At 34.6% G+C, this 12,950-nt stretch overlaps 1 pseudogene; it reads right to left on the reverse strand.

The window, feature by feature from the left end:
- Positions 1–626: 626 nt before the first annotated feature.
- Positions 627–12,939, reverse strand: LOC144961104 (suppressor of tumorigenicity 7 protein homolog; annotated as a pseudogene).
- Between the last annotated feature and the right edge of the window lie 11 nt (positions 12,940–12,950).

The raw sequence follows: 12,950 nt of genomic DNA on the forward strand, positions 1-12,950 counted from the left end.
CTCCACTGTCCTAACGGCAACTCCCATGGCTCGAGGAATCAAATTATTCTAATCTCAGTCATTGTGAAGATTTTTACATAAATAAAAACGAATCTTCAAAAATGAAACTGAAAAACATGAAATCAAAGAAGGCAAAATGAACATGTCTTGTCCACCAATCTAACAACGACTCCCAAGGTCTGGGGTCAATCCAATTATTTTAAACTTGAGCTTTTATATAGCGCAATATCCACTAAACGTGCTCAAAGCGCTTTACAAGGGGTCCCTGACCAACAGCAATACGTAACACGTAGAACGAGAGATGATGCCTGTTAGGCGATATTACAATTTTTTCGGACAAGACAACGCTGTTAATGGCCAGTACTCATTTTACACCTGAGTACGGTGAGATAATGTGAGTAAAGAGTCTTTTCCAAGGACTCAACTATGCGCCGAGCGAGGCTCGAACTCAGTACCTTCCAATCCGAAAGCGAGTGTCATACCACTAGACCACATAGCCGCACAAATCTCAATCAATTGTGAAGATTTTACAAAAATAAAAACGAATCTTCAAAAATGAAACTGAAAAGAAGAAAGAAAAGAAATAAATCAAAGAATGCAAAATGAACACATTCTGGCTCACCGTTCTAACGACGACTCCCATGGCTCGGGAATTGATGAGTAAGAAGTGCCAAAAAGGGCTGTGAAGGAACAAGACCTGCTGTGAAGAGGATGAAGAAGGGGCAGTTCTTTCTTTGGATATACGGACACCTCGTGGAAGGCTGGAGAAATAGAACACGTCAAAGAAATGAGTCTTATAAGTTAAAAAAAAAGTTTAAAAACATAGGTTGCAGGCGGGGAAAAGGGGAAAAGGGGAAAAGGGAGGTCGGCGGGAGACATGTTTTAATAAAGAAAATGTAAACATTGCATGCTTGAATCTCAAGAAGAGAAGAAGAAAAAAGAGCAACAATGAAATAGTAAAAATGAAATTTTAAATCAATTCATGTTTAAATTCAAGTTTAAATTTTTTTTAATTAAAAAAAAAAATTATTGTCGTCAATGAAATTGAAGCTATCTCATTATAAACATTTGCTTTTTTCACTTGTCAACAAATAAAAATATATAAAAGAAGAGACATGAAAGGAGGGAATTATACTAAATGATTGCATTGTATGTTTATTTGATAATTTATCACAATCCAATCCATTACGTTGCAGCTTCAATACTGAAGACAGATGCAGCATTTTGTGTGATGTGGGATGGTGTTGCAGTATAGCTCTGTATCACAATGATTAATGCCCTATTATGACAGAAATGGTTTCTTACTGACAATAAATTTCGCTTGCAAGAATTTTTCTCTCAAGTTTCTATTACAGCATAATGTTGATACCTTACAAGAGGAAGTGATCACATTGATTTTCACAGAGAGCACTGATATAGAAAATGAAAACTAAAAAAAAGCCAAAGCACAGTCTAGAAATACTATTTTTTTTATAAATAAATAAATAAATAAAAACAATGTTAAAAGCTAATGCTTCTTTGTTCATCAACTGATTTTGATATAATTAAGGTAGGATGGGGTGGAGGGATAAATGAAGTTACATCTTTTATCATAGCTAATCTGAATTTCAGTAAAAAGCTGGTTATATTTAAGGTCAATTATGGTTTATAATATTCGTTATTTTGAATACATTTTTTTTAAAACTGAAGATAAAATTCTGTTAATTTTATTTATCACCTCACAAAATAATACTAAAACTAAATTTTATCCAAATTTAATTATATACGAGGCTCTTTCATAATTAACCGAAAAAATGCCTGCAAAATCCGCGTTTTTTATGCTATCAAGAAATTCTTGCACGTGTTCATACTTGACTCGTCCTTCTTTCTCTACGTAACAGCCAAGTCTGTCAACACACTTCTGCCAACGCCGCACCATGGAATAGATACCTCTCGAAGAAATTTCCGTCAAGGTTTTGTAGCCATTTCCGCACATGGTCAACAAGCTCTTCATCGACATCAAAGCGCTTTCCTGCCAGCTCACGTTTCAGTGGCCCAAAGAGGTGATAATCAGATGGTGCGAGGTCTGACTGTGTGGTGGGTGTGGCAAAATCTCCCATCCATATTTCTCTAGCCAACCTTGCGTCACTCGTGCTGTGTGGGGTGTAGTTGTCGTGTTGCAAAATGACCCCGTTGGTCAACTGCCTGGACGCTTTCTGCGAATGGCCTCCCTAAGCTTGTTAAGAGTTTGGCAGTACCTTGCATTGATTGTTTCTCCAGTTGTAAGGTTTCGAACAGAATAACACCACGACTGTTTCAGAAAACAGTTCCCATTATTTTCTTTGCTGACCGCATGACTTTGAATTTCTTCGCGACAGGTGAGGATGGATGTTTCCATGTCATCGAATCTTGCTTTGTTTCTGGGGTGCAATGTGCAACCAGTCTCATCACCGGTGACTATGCTGTCAAGAAAAGTCACATCATACCCTAGAAGTCTCCGCCGGAGTTGGCAGTATGCCCGTGAACCCTGCGTGAGCTCTTGCTTCTTCTCAAAAGTTCCCTACAGATGTCCAATCTTTGTTCTTTATGATTGTCTGTCAATTGCTTAGGAACCCATCTTGCGCTGACTTTTCTGTAGCCAAGTTCATCAAATACAATTCTTTGGGCAAAGTTTCTGAAATTTCAAGACTGCTTGCGATTTCATGAAGTTTCAACCTCCTGTCTTGACGAATAAGCTCATCAACTCGCTTCACATTGTCTTCTGACGTCGCAGGTTATCGAACGCCCTCTCCCTTCCCTGTCTGTCAGTCGAATGGCCGGCTTCAAACAAATTACACCAGTGATAGACTTGTGTACGGCTTATAACATGCTCACCATATACACTCTGAAGTTCTTATGAATTTCGGTAGGATTCAGACTTTGGCGTTCAAAAAACGTATGACAGCTCTGATTTCCCTCCTTTGACCAAGTTTCAAGGTGGGCCGCCATCTTTAAAAATCGTCTCGAAATTCATTGTGCAAAATGATGCACTTCATAATTTCTGGGAATATCCGTAAGGAAAATTGGAATATCATGTCGTTTACAGAATTTAAAAATCTCCACTGGTTTGCTGAGCAATGGGCATTTTTCGTTATTTCTGAAAGAGCCCTCGTATATTAGTTTCTTTCCCACCTCCCTCAAACCCAACTAGATCTTTTTGCTATCTCAAAAAGTAATCCGATTTCTGGAAGGATTTTAAAATATCAAGCCGATAACCAATCATATGGTGACGTACCTGGCAGTAATTCCCGTCAGCATTCTCTGTGCAGGGAGGGTAGGGGTGAAATAAATGGCCTTTTCCCAAAGGGTAAGGAATCATTCGGAATGCTGAAGTGAAGAAAAGGTGAAGTCAAAGTTATTTTATTATTTCAAAACTTGAGCTTTTATATAGCGAAATATCCACTAAACGAGCTCAAAGTGCTTTACAAAGGGTCCCTGACCAAAAGCAATACATAAAATTTAGAACCAGACATGACGCCTTTTAAGCGACATTACAATTTTTTTCCTACAGAGACAACGCTGTTAATGGCCAGGTACTCATTTTACAACTGATTACATGAAAGAACGAGAGTAAACAGCCTTTTCCAAGAACTCAACTATGCACCGAGCGAGGCTCGAACCCAGGACCTTCTGATACGAAGCGAGTGTCATACCACAAGACCGCATTACCTTATCTGATGATAAAACTTGGGCCTTATGCTCTGAAGAACTACTTAAATAAAAAAAAAATACTCACTCCTTCCCATGTACAAATGTAAGAGATTGAGCGCTCCCTCCACCCTTTTCCAATGGTGCAGGTGGAAAAATGAGTATGCTAGGGCTTCACTGTCTCCCCGCTTCAAGATGTGCTCCGGCGGTAAGATGAGCTCTTCATTTCTAGAAGGTACTGAAATCACAAATTGGAATGACAGATGACGAAACATACAAAGAGAAATTTGACGGTGCTTGTAAAATATGATCATCCATCGTGTGATTGAGTCTAAAGAGATTATATTCACTTGAGCCAACAACAACAACAACAAGTAATTTATTTTTTTTTTAATTTTAGCTTTTATAAAGCGCAATATCCACTAATCATACTCAAAGCGCTTTACAGAGGGTCTCTGATCAACAGCAACATGTTGAACGAGACATGACGCCTGTTAGGTGATAATACATTTTTTTCCTGACAGAGACAACACTGTTAACGACCAGGTACACATTTTTACACCTGAGTACGGTGTGAGAATGTGGAGTAAAGAGCCTTTTCCAAGGATTCAACTATGCGCCGAATGTGACTCGAACCCGGGACCGTCCTATCCAAAAGCAAGTGTCATACCACTAGACCATATAGCCGCACAAAAAGTTCTTATAAAATACGTCAGTTAATCCGATTTCATAATCTTTCCAAAGATAAGAAGAGAAAAGATTGAAGTTGGGCTCAAAGAGGAATACTTCCAATCGCCAGTTTAAGTACAAAACCTTCCCCACTTGACTTGGCCAGCAGCCCCCCCCCCCCCCCTCCCCCCATTCCACTACTACCACACACTAATGGGATATAACTACTCCAATTTTTTGGATTACCTATGAGTGCTGCAACGAAATTGAGGGTAAGTTATAATTGTAATAGTTTGAAGAGTAAGATAAAACCAAAAAATTGGATGTCTACGGATTGATTCATCGTCTTGTAATTGACACTTAAATTGAAAAGTTCTAACAATCACCTGTTGAAAAATTCACCTACATTTGTTTCGTTCTATCTATCCTTCCATCATTCTTAGACTGTCATGTCATCACATTACATCATTACCAACAGTTTCCACCCTACATGCTTTCAATGGCATGTTTGATTTAAACGGGAATGCCCAACTGTTGATTGCATACAATTACTATAACATGCATGTCCAGCAAGCGTGCCGTTCGTTTTCTTGCCGAAACTGGTGAGTCATCACCTGGCACATCTGGCATCGCTTAACCGCTTTAGGGACTGTGGGGAGGTCAGGTAATAAAGTATCGCATTTTGGACACTGTGCAATTGGCACAAAAATTTCTTTATATTTGTGTGAATTTGAAGTTTAAATATGATGAAATATAGACCGAATGAGAAATTTTAAGGGGAATAACACTCAATATCACAAAATGGAAAAGCGGAATTAGGGAGTTTTGGAAAACCACTCTTCAATTTTTAATAAACAGGTTTTATGGATTGCATTATTATTTTCTTTTTTTTTTTTTTTGGTCTGGTTTATTCGTTTCAGTGTCAATAACACTTTTTAACAAACTTAACATGTTCATAGTTGTCGTCACACAACCATCACCACCACCACCATCACTAACATCATCATCAATGCCATGTCCAGCAACCTACACACCAAAACCACGACCATCATCATCATCATCATCATCATCATCATCATCATCATCATCATCATCATCAATGCCATATCCACCACCACCACCACCTTCACTATCATCATCATCATCTTCATCATCAACGCCATATCCACCACCACCACCACCTTCACTATCATCAATCATACTCACTATCATCATCATCATCATCATCATCTTCATCATCATGCCATGTCCACACCCACCTTGGGGACATGTGGATTAAACCCACAGCCCTATGTATGGCCTCCACTGCTGTCATCTCTGCTGTACTCAACCCTCTCTTAGATGCTATGTCTGGAGAGAATCTGGTTGAAAAAGTTATTGAGATGTAAGATGTGGGAAATTATTTGGGCAAGCTTAAACGTCAAAACTTTAATAGAGTTACATATGAAAGCATCTTATATAAGTGTACACCTGCTTACTGGAAATGGAAAATGTGTGGTTTTCAAGGATTATAACACATAACATTATAACTACCATTAAAATGACGATTTGTGTTTAAATAAATTAAATTAAATCTTCAAACTCCTTTATAAATACTATCTTGCAACAAAACTGTGTTTTAAAGAAGTTTATTGAATTAAGATCTTGAATAATAGTCAATTAGGACCAGAGAATTCATAGGTTTCAGGAGTAATAACTTATAGTCATTATTACTACCATTAAAAATGATCAATTTGTGTTTAAATATATTAAATTAATGCTTTAAAACTCCTACTAGCCCGAGCAACAAAACTTCATTTTAGAGAAGTCTATACATTAAAAATCTTTATATTTTAATGGTCAATTAGAACCCAAAAATTTGTATTTCTAGAAATTTTCGTCGGAGTAGGAGGTCTATAAGGGCTTCGTACCACAGCACCTTGCGTAATTTTTTTTAAAAACAGAAAAAACAACAAATTTTCAAATTATTAAAAAAAACAAAAAATGTAAATTTGGAAGGAGAGCTATGAACAGCTAAGATGAATGCAATTCTTTGCTGAGGTTTAGAATTTATGATTTATCATCTTCACAGCCTTTCTCTTCTGCATCTCTGAAATCCCCTTGAGCCATAGAGTTTCTTTACCTCTGAAATTCTTTCACAATTTCTTATCTTAAATTCCGATTATATCCCTGTTTGTTTTTTTTTCTAGGTTTGTTTTGTTTCCATGTAAGTTCATTTTTCTTTCTTTCTTTCTTCTGGTTAATGGCACATTTGACACTACAAGGATTTGTTAACTGATCTCTTCCGCTTGAAAAGATTGAACATTTAATCTCTTATCATTATGTATGAATAAAGCATCTACCACATAATTGCATATAAGTAAATACTGAAATGCTAGTAGCTGATCAATAAATAAATAAATAACAACAACAACAACAACAATAATAACAATAATAATAATAATAATAATATAATAATAATAATAATAATAATAATAATAATAATAATAATAATAATAATGATAATGATAATGATAATAATAATAATAATAATAATAATAATAATAATATTAATAATAATAATAAATAATAATAATAATAATAATAATATAACAGCTTCAAAAAAAAAAAAAAGATTCAACACGTAACAGGACTCAAAACTCTTCCTCAGCTAACAACAAAAAACGGTTTAAAACAATAAAATAATACTTCATTTAAGTACAAACTTACTTGTCTGCAACCGCTCTGGCTTTAAAAGTGCAGCTGTGTAACATATGGTAGCAGATTTTGGAAGGCTGATATCTGGTGGTGATGATAGAACAAGAGAAAAAAAAATCATAAAAAATGATTATAAAATGACAAGAGATTCATCATTTAACTCACTCAACCTTAACACCGACTATATCCATAGTTTACCCAGGTTACTTTTACCCCATGCAAATTTATTACATTTTTTCTGAGACAAATTAAAGGCGTAATATCAAAGTTAATGTTTTCAGTATTTTCATGTTGATGGTAGTTGATATTTTCATGTTGATGGTAGTTGAATAAAACTATCTATGTACATGCTCATTTTTAACACATGTTATTCAATTTTGAAAAATAGCAAAAATCTCTAGGATTGAATGAGTTAAAATGATTCTCCTGTTATGTGCTAATATAATCAAGACTAATTTCACTTTGAACATTAAAACTGAATTGCAACAATTCATATTATTGTCCTTATCCCAGGTTGTGAATTCAGGAGGCAAAATTTACTGAACTTTGACACAAACACATTGACCGCCCCTTTTCTGAGTGCTGAACTCCAGTTTTAAAAAAAACATGATTTACATTACGTTTTTCCATTTAGCAGGAGACTGGAAATATACTGAGGGTTATAACAAACTGAATTCTGTAAATATACGGAAATTGGCAACCTTGCCTTAACTTTCTCTTTTTATTTCTTATGCAACTCTTGTGGTCTTGTGGTGGGACTTATCTTCCGACCTCTAGGAAACCGATTTGAACCCCAATGTGGGCAGCACAAGTTTTTGAGTCCATGGGAAAGGATCATTACTCCAATCCTTACATTGTACTCAGGTGTAAAATGAGTACCTGACTCATGGCCGTGATATCTTACAGGCATCATGTTTAGTCTAATTTCTGTACTCCTGTTGACTTGGGACACATTGTAAAGTGATTAGAGCACATTTTAATTGGATATATATTATATTGCAATTCATAATTAAAGGAACTGTTTATTTATTTACTGTACAGTCACAAGTCTGTTAATGTGAACACCTCCATTCCCAGCACTTTGTCTGGATTACAAAGACACATCCAGACAGTGGAATCAGTCCATAAAGTGTAGAAAACAATAAAGAAGAAAAAAAATCCGTCCCAAAGCAACCTGTACCGATAATGGAGACATCTTAATTGTGGAGTTCTGGATTAGAGAGAGAGACACACAACTGTATTGACACCAAACTCACCATCAAACCTGACCAGAACCGCCTGGACATCGCGTACAGCTGCATTTACTAACAAGGCTTCTATCAATTTTCATGAATGTTGAAATTCATCACTGGAACTCCTTCAACAACTGGCGGGGGGTATGAAAAAATAAAAAAGAAATGTGTTTCAATAAGTAGAAAAACAAGCGATTAAAATAATAATAATAATAATAATAATAATAATAATATAATAATAATAAAAAAAATAATAATAAAATAATAATAATAATAATATAACTAACAATAATAAAAAATAATAATAAAATAATAAATAATAATAATAATAATAATAAATAATAATAATAATAATAATAATAATGATGATGATGATAAAAAGATTAAAATACAAGCTAATTATGTCTCAGATACAACTGCAGTTTTCATGAGTGTTAAAAGTCATAAGTGAGACTCCAACAACTGTGGAGGAGGTGCTTGTTTTGTTTGTAAGTGTTTACAGCCGCTTGCAACACATTAAGGTCATATCAGCGCCAGTAAAAGGAAAATAATGGGTTAGTAAAAAGTTCCAGAATTACAATTAAAGCACCCACAAAAAGGAAACATGTAGATTCCAAGAGTATACTATTAAAGCACTTAGTTTGAGATCACCTAACATCAGACACAAGCACAGGTCCCTACTAAGAGGAACACCTCAAATGTTTACAAATCATATATAATATGAAAACAAAACATAATACAGTACATAACAGAGAGATGATTTACAAGACAAAAAATATCATCTCCCAAAACTCTTAACTATACATTTGACTGTTTCCCTCTCACCCAAGGGTATCTGGTCAGGGCCAGGCAAAAACCAAGTAATCTCATCCCAAGACAAAGACGAGAGCAAGTTGGAAAACAGATATAGGGGGATAGAAGACAGTAAGTGACCTTCCTGCCCACTATGGAAGGTCAGGAACCCACCCAGGGAGAGGTTGGGAAAGATTGAAAGAAATGTGTTCAATAAAAGAATAACAAGTGATTAAAATAAATAACGATAAAAAGATATACAAGCTAAGGTGCAAACAACTGCAATATTCTTTTTTTTTTAATGAACAAAGTTTGATCTATTTTCTTTTTTTAGAATCTTTTTTTGTCTTTTTGATCAAAAATGGATGACGATAAAGGTGTTTACAAAAACAACGTAAAACACAAAATTTTCAAAAAGCCATCATTGATGGAATATTTTTTAAGCTCCAGATTTAATCTCTTTAAATATCAAATGTAGTTCTGTCTTCAAATCTGACGTTTTACATAACGAAAAAAGAAGTGTCATTAATTATCAAAAACTATTGCGTTATATCGCTCTGTACTTCATTCTTCCTTGAAAACATTTAATATATCAATATCTATCCACCTACATTAAAAAAAAACATATTAAAAATTCATTTTTCTTTCTTCAAAACTCACATCCTCTCATCACTTGACAGCTTCTCGCGTCCCCCCAATTTACGAGCACACATGCTAATCTTCTTTTAATATAAACAACACATTCGAATCACGACCTGAAAATTGAAAAAAAAAAATAATAATAATAAATAAATCAATGAAACCAAAAGCAAAGGACCCAAACAATACAACAACCAATGCCATATTTGCCATATCCAATTGAAGAGTGATTTTCCAAAACTCGCTAACTCCGTCTTTTTCACATTTTGAGATATTGAGGATTATTTCCCCTAAAATTTCTCATTCAGTCTAATATCTTTTCATATTTAAACTCCAAATTCACACAAATGAAAGGAAATTCTTGTGCCATTGATGCTTAAAATAAAATTTACATTTCAAATTTATCTCATGGATGGAAAATCTCAAAAAGTAGAAAAACGACTTTTGGAAAATCAGCCTTCAATTCATACATATTCCTGTAAGCTTTGGTTTCAAAATAGGCATCGATGCCTGTTTTAAAACAGGAAAAAAATTTAACAATTGCCTTAAAAGCTCCATTTTTTAATTAAAAAAAAATGCTTATGACCCTTTAACGATTTAAATATAATAACACGATGCAACCATCATGCATCAGTCATCTTACGGTGCAATGATTCTTGTGCCGCGTTCTGGTGCTGTGATGCTTGTGATTTCCTATAACTGGCTTCTGCAGCTTTGTACGCCTGCTTGAATTGCTTTTCACACTGTCAGAAAGGATTGGAAAGTAGTTCGTTATAATCGGAAAAAATCGTGAACTTTTATATAGAGCAATATTCACTAATCCTGCTCAAAGCACATTACAAGGCTATGTGGTCTAGCGGATGACACTTGCCTTCAGATCGCAAGGCTCGAACCCAGAGCTTCCAATCTGAAAGCAAGTGTCATACCACAAGACCACATCGCCGCACAAATAAAAAAAATACTATTCATCATAGTTAACTTTTTAAAAATCAACAATTTATCCTCACAATGATGAAATGACACTTTAAAAATCCTTAAAATGATGTAATCTGGCATCAACTTTATTTTCAATAAGACTTAGAGACGCCCTATAAAGTATTAAAATTGGATCCATAATTTCGTAATTCTACGAACAGTAGGCAGGTTTGGGTTACAGCTCCAACAGGTTGCTACAATGGATTAAATTTGAACGTAGAATGCAGAGCAGCCAACTTTTCAAAGAGCTAAAACAGGATACAGTAAAGCCCACTACCATCAAAACCCAAAATGGCAGTCTGTTTGGACCATTATAAAACCCAGAATCTAGATTCAGAGCTATACTCTCAATTTGTCTATTCCATGTTTTAAATTATCAGTCAAAAAATATCATAATCCTGAAATAAGCCAGGTCATTTCCTTACATAAAAAGTCTAATTTTATTAATTTTTTAAAATCGTTTTCATCTTTTTCTCCATATGCAAAACTGTGACAGTTAGCTGTTATAGAAATGTATAAATAAAGCACACAAACACAAACACACCTCTAAAATAGTTGTAGACTCTTCCTCAGCGAGTAAGAACCATAGCAGTTGCACATCTGATGAAGTGAATGAAATGAATGGAAAGACTTGTTAAGAAAACTGTATATTTTTGACATTTAAAATTCAATTTTCAAATAAAATTACATGCATGACACATACAAACCTATCTCCAGACTTCGAGATTAAAATAAAAACAAAAAAGTATCTCTATGACAAATACAGTGGAATCCTGATAAACAAACACCTCCAAACCAGAAAAATTGATTGACTTTCAAAGCAAGGTTTACTTGTCCATTATCAGTGGAACACACTAAAATAAAGAACAGAAAATTTGGGAATGACGGAAGGTGTCTACTTTAAGCAAAGTTGACTACTTTTAAAGAGTATTTATGTATATACCAATGGATTTACAAATAGATATTTAAAAAGAAATGTTTTAAAATCTCGGCGTCTGCTTAAACTCGTTATTCCAGTACACCAAACCCTCATTATTCTCAACACTGCCGTACTCTGGAAAAACCCATATTTAAAAATTTGGCCATAAAACTCGTCCTTCAAATATCGATCGATTAAAATGACCCTCATCTTGGCAAAAACTCTCAAACCTGGGACCTCGCAAAGTCTTCCTTCAGTCCCAGGTTTGAGAGTTTTTGCCAAGATGAGGGTTATTTAAATCAATCGATATTTGAAGGACGAGTTTTCTGGCCAAATTTTAAATATGGGTTTTCCAGAGTATGGTAGAACAGGTTTTTAGTTTAAACTGGGATTTGTTTTGCTTTTGGGTTTTTTTTTTTTTTTTAATTTTTTTTTTTTGTTGTTTTTTTTTTTTGTTTTCTTTCTTCATATCTCGAAACAATCAGTGCATCATTGAATACCTTATACTGGACTGTCTTAGAAGATTGGGTAATAATAGATTCATTATGAAATGTCTTACTCTGGGTTTTTCTCTAAAGCGTTGTGAGCTGCTTTAATCCTGGACTGGGGTTTCTCTCACGCCAAGCCATCTGCATAGACTAGAAAGAACAGAAGATAGAAAATGGTGTAAGGTGGGAGAAACGTCAATAAAACAGTTCAATATTGTGTAAAGCTTTATATTTAAACCTTGAAACAAAATTAAAGCAAATTTCAAAGTGTATTTAAAATAATATGTGTTAACTATTCAAATGGAAAAAAAAAACAAACACACACACACACACACACGCACACACCCCACACATACACAAACGAAAGACCCCTCCTATCTCACAATTTTAAAAGGATATATTTGTATATGAATTTTTTAACAAACATTTTAATCCCTAAAACAAAAAACAAAAATATCTTTAAATGATTTCCATAATAATATATTTCACAAGAAGCAACATTCATAGCACTTATAAATCCAATTTTATACAGATTACACAATTGTATCTAAATTATAAATGCCACTCTGGATCTTTAAGTAAAATATACATACAACATGGTTTAAGTTGTTCAATCTCCTCCGCTACAAACGCCACCACCACATTTCACATTCTTATTAATTTCTTCGATCTTCGAGCAGCACCATTTACATTACATTCTATTGTGAAAATTGCCATGATACATCATATCTATAAATATAAAAACTCACTCTCGTATTCCGGTTTTCCCAGAGTCGGCATCGCATGTAAAGTAGGTCTGGTGATCCTGGGCCGATAGATTCATGTCGTAATAGGTCAATGGTTCTTTACCCGTGGCCCAATTAAATCGCGGTA

The sequence above is a fragment of the Berghia stephanieae genome, unplaced genomic scaffold (assembly GCF_034508935.2).
Source record: "Berghia stephanieae isolate SIO BIC M18660-M18661 unplaced genomic scaffold, UCSD_Bste_1.3 scaffold1409, whole genome shotgun sequence".
Taxonomy (NCBI): Eukaryota; Metazoa; Mollusca; class Gastropoda; order Nudibranchia; family Aeolidiidae; genus Berghia; species Berghia stephanieae.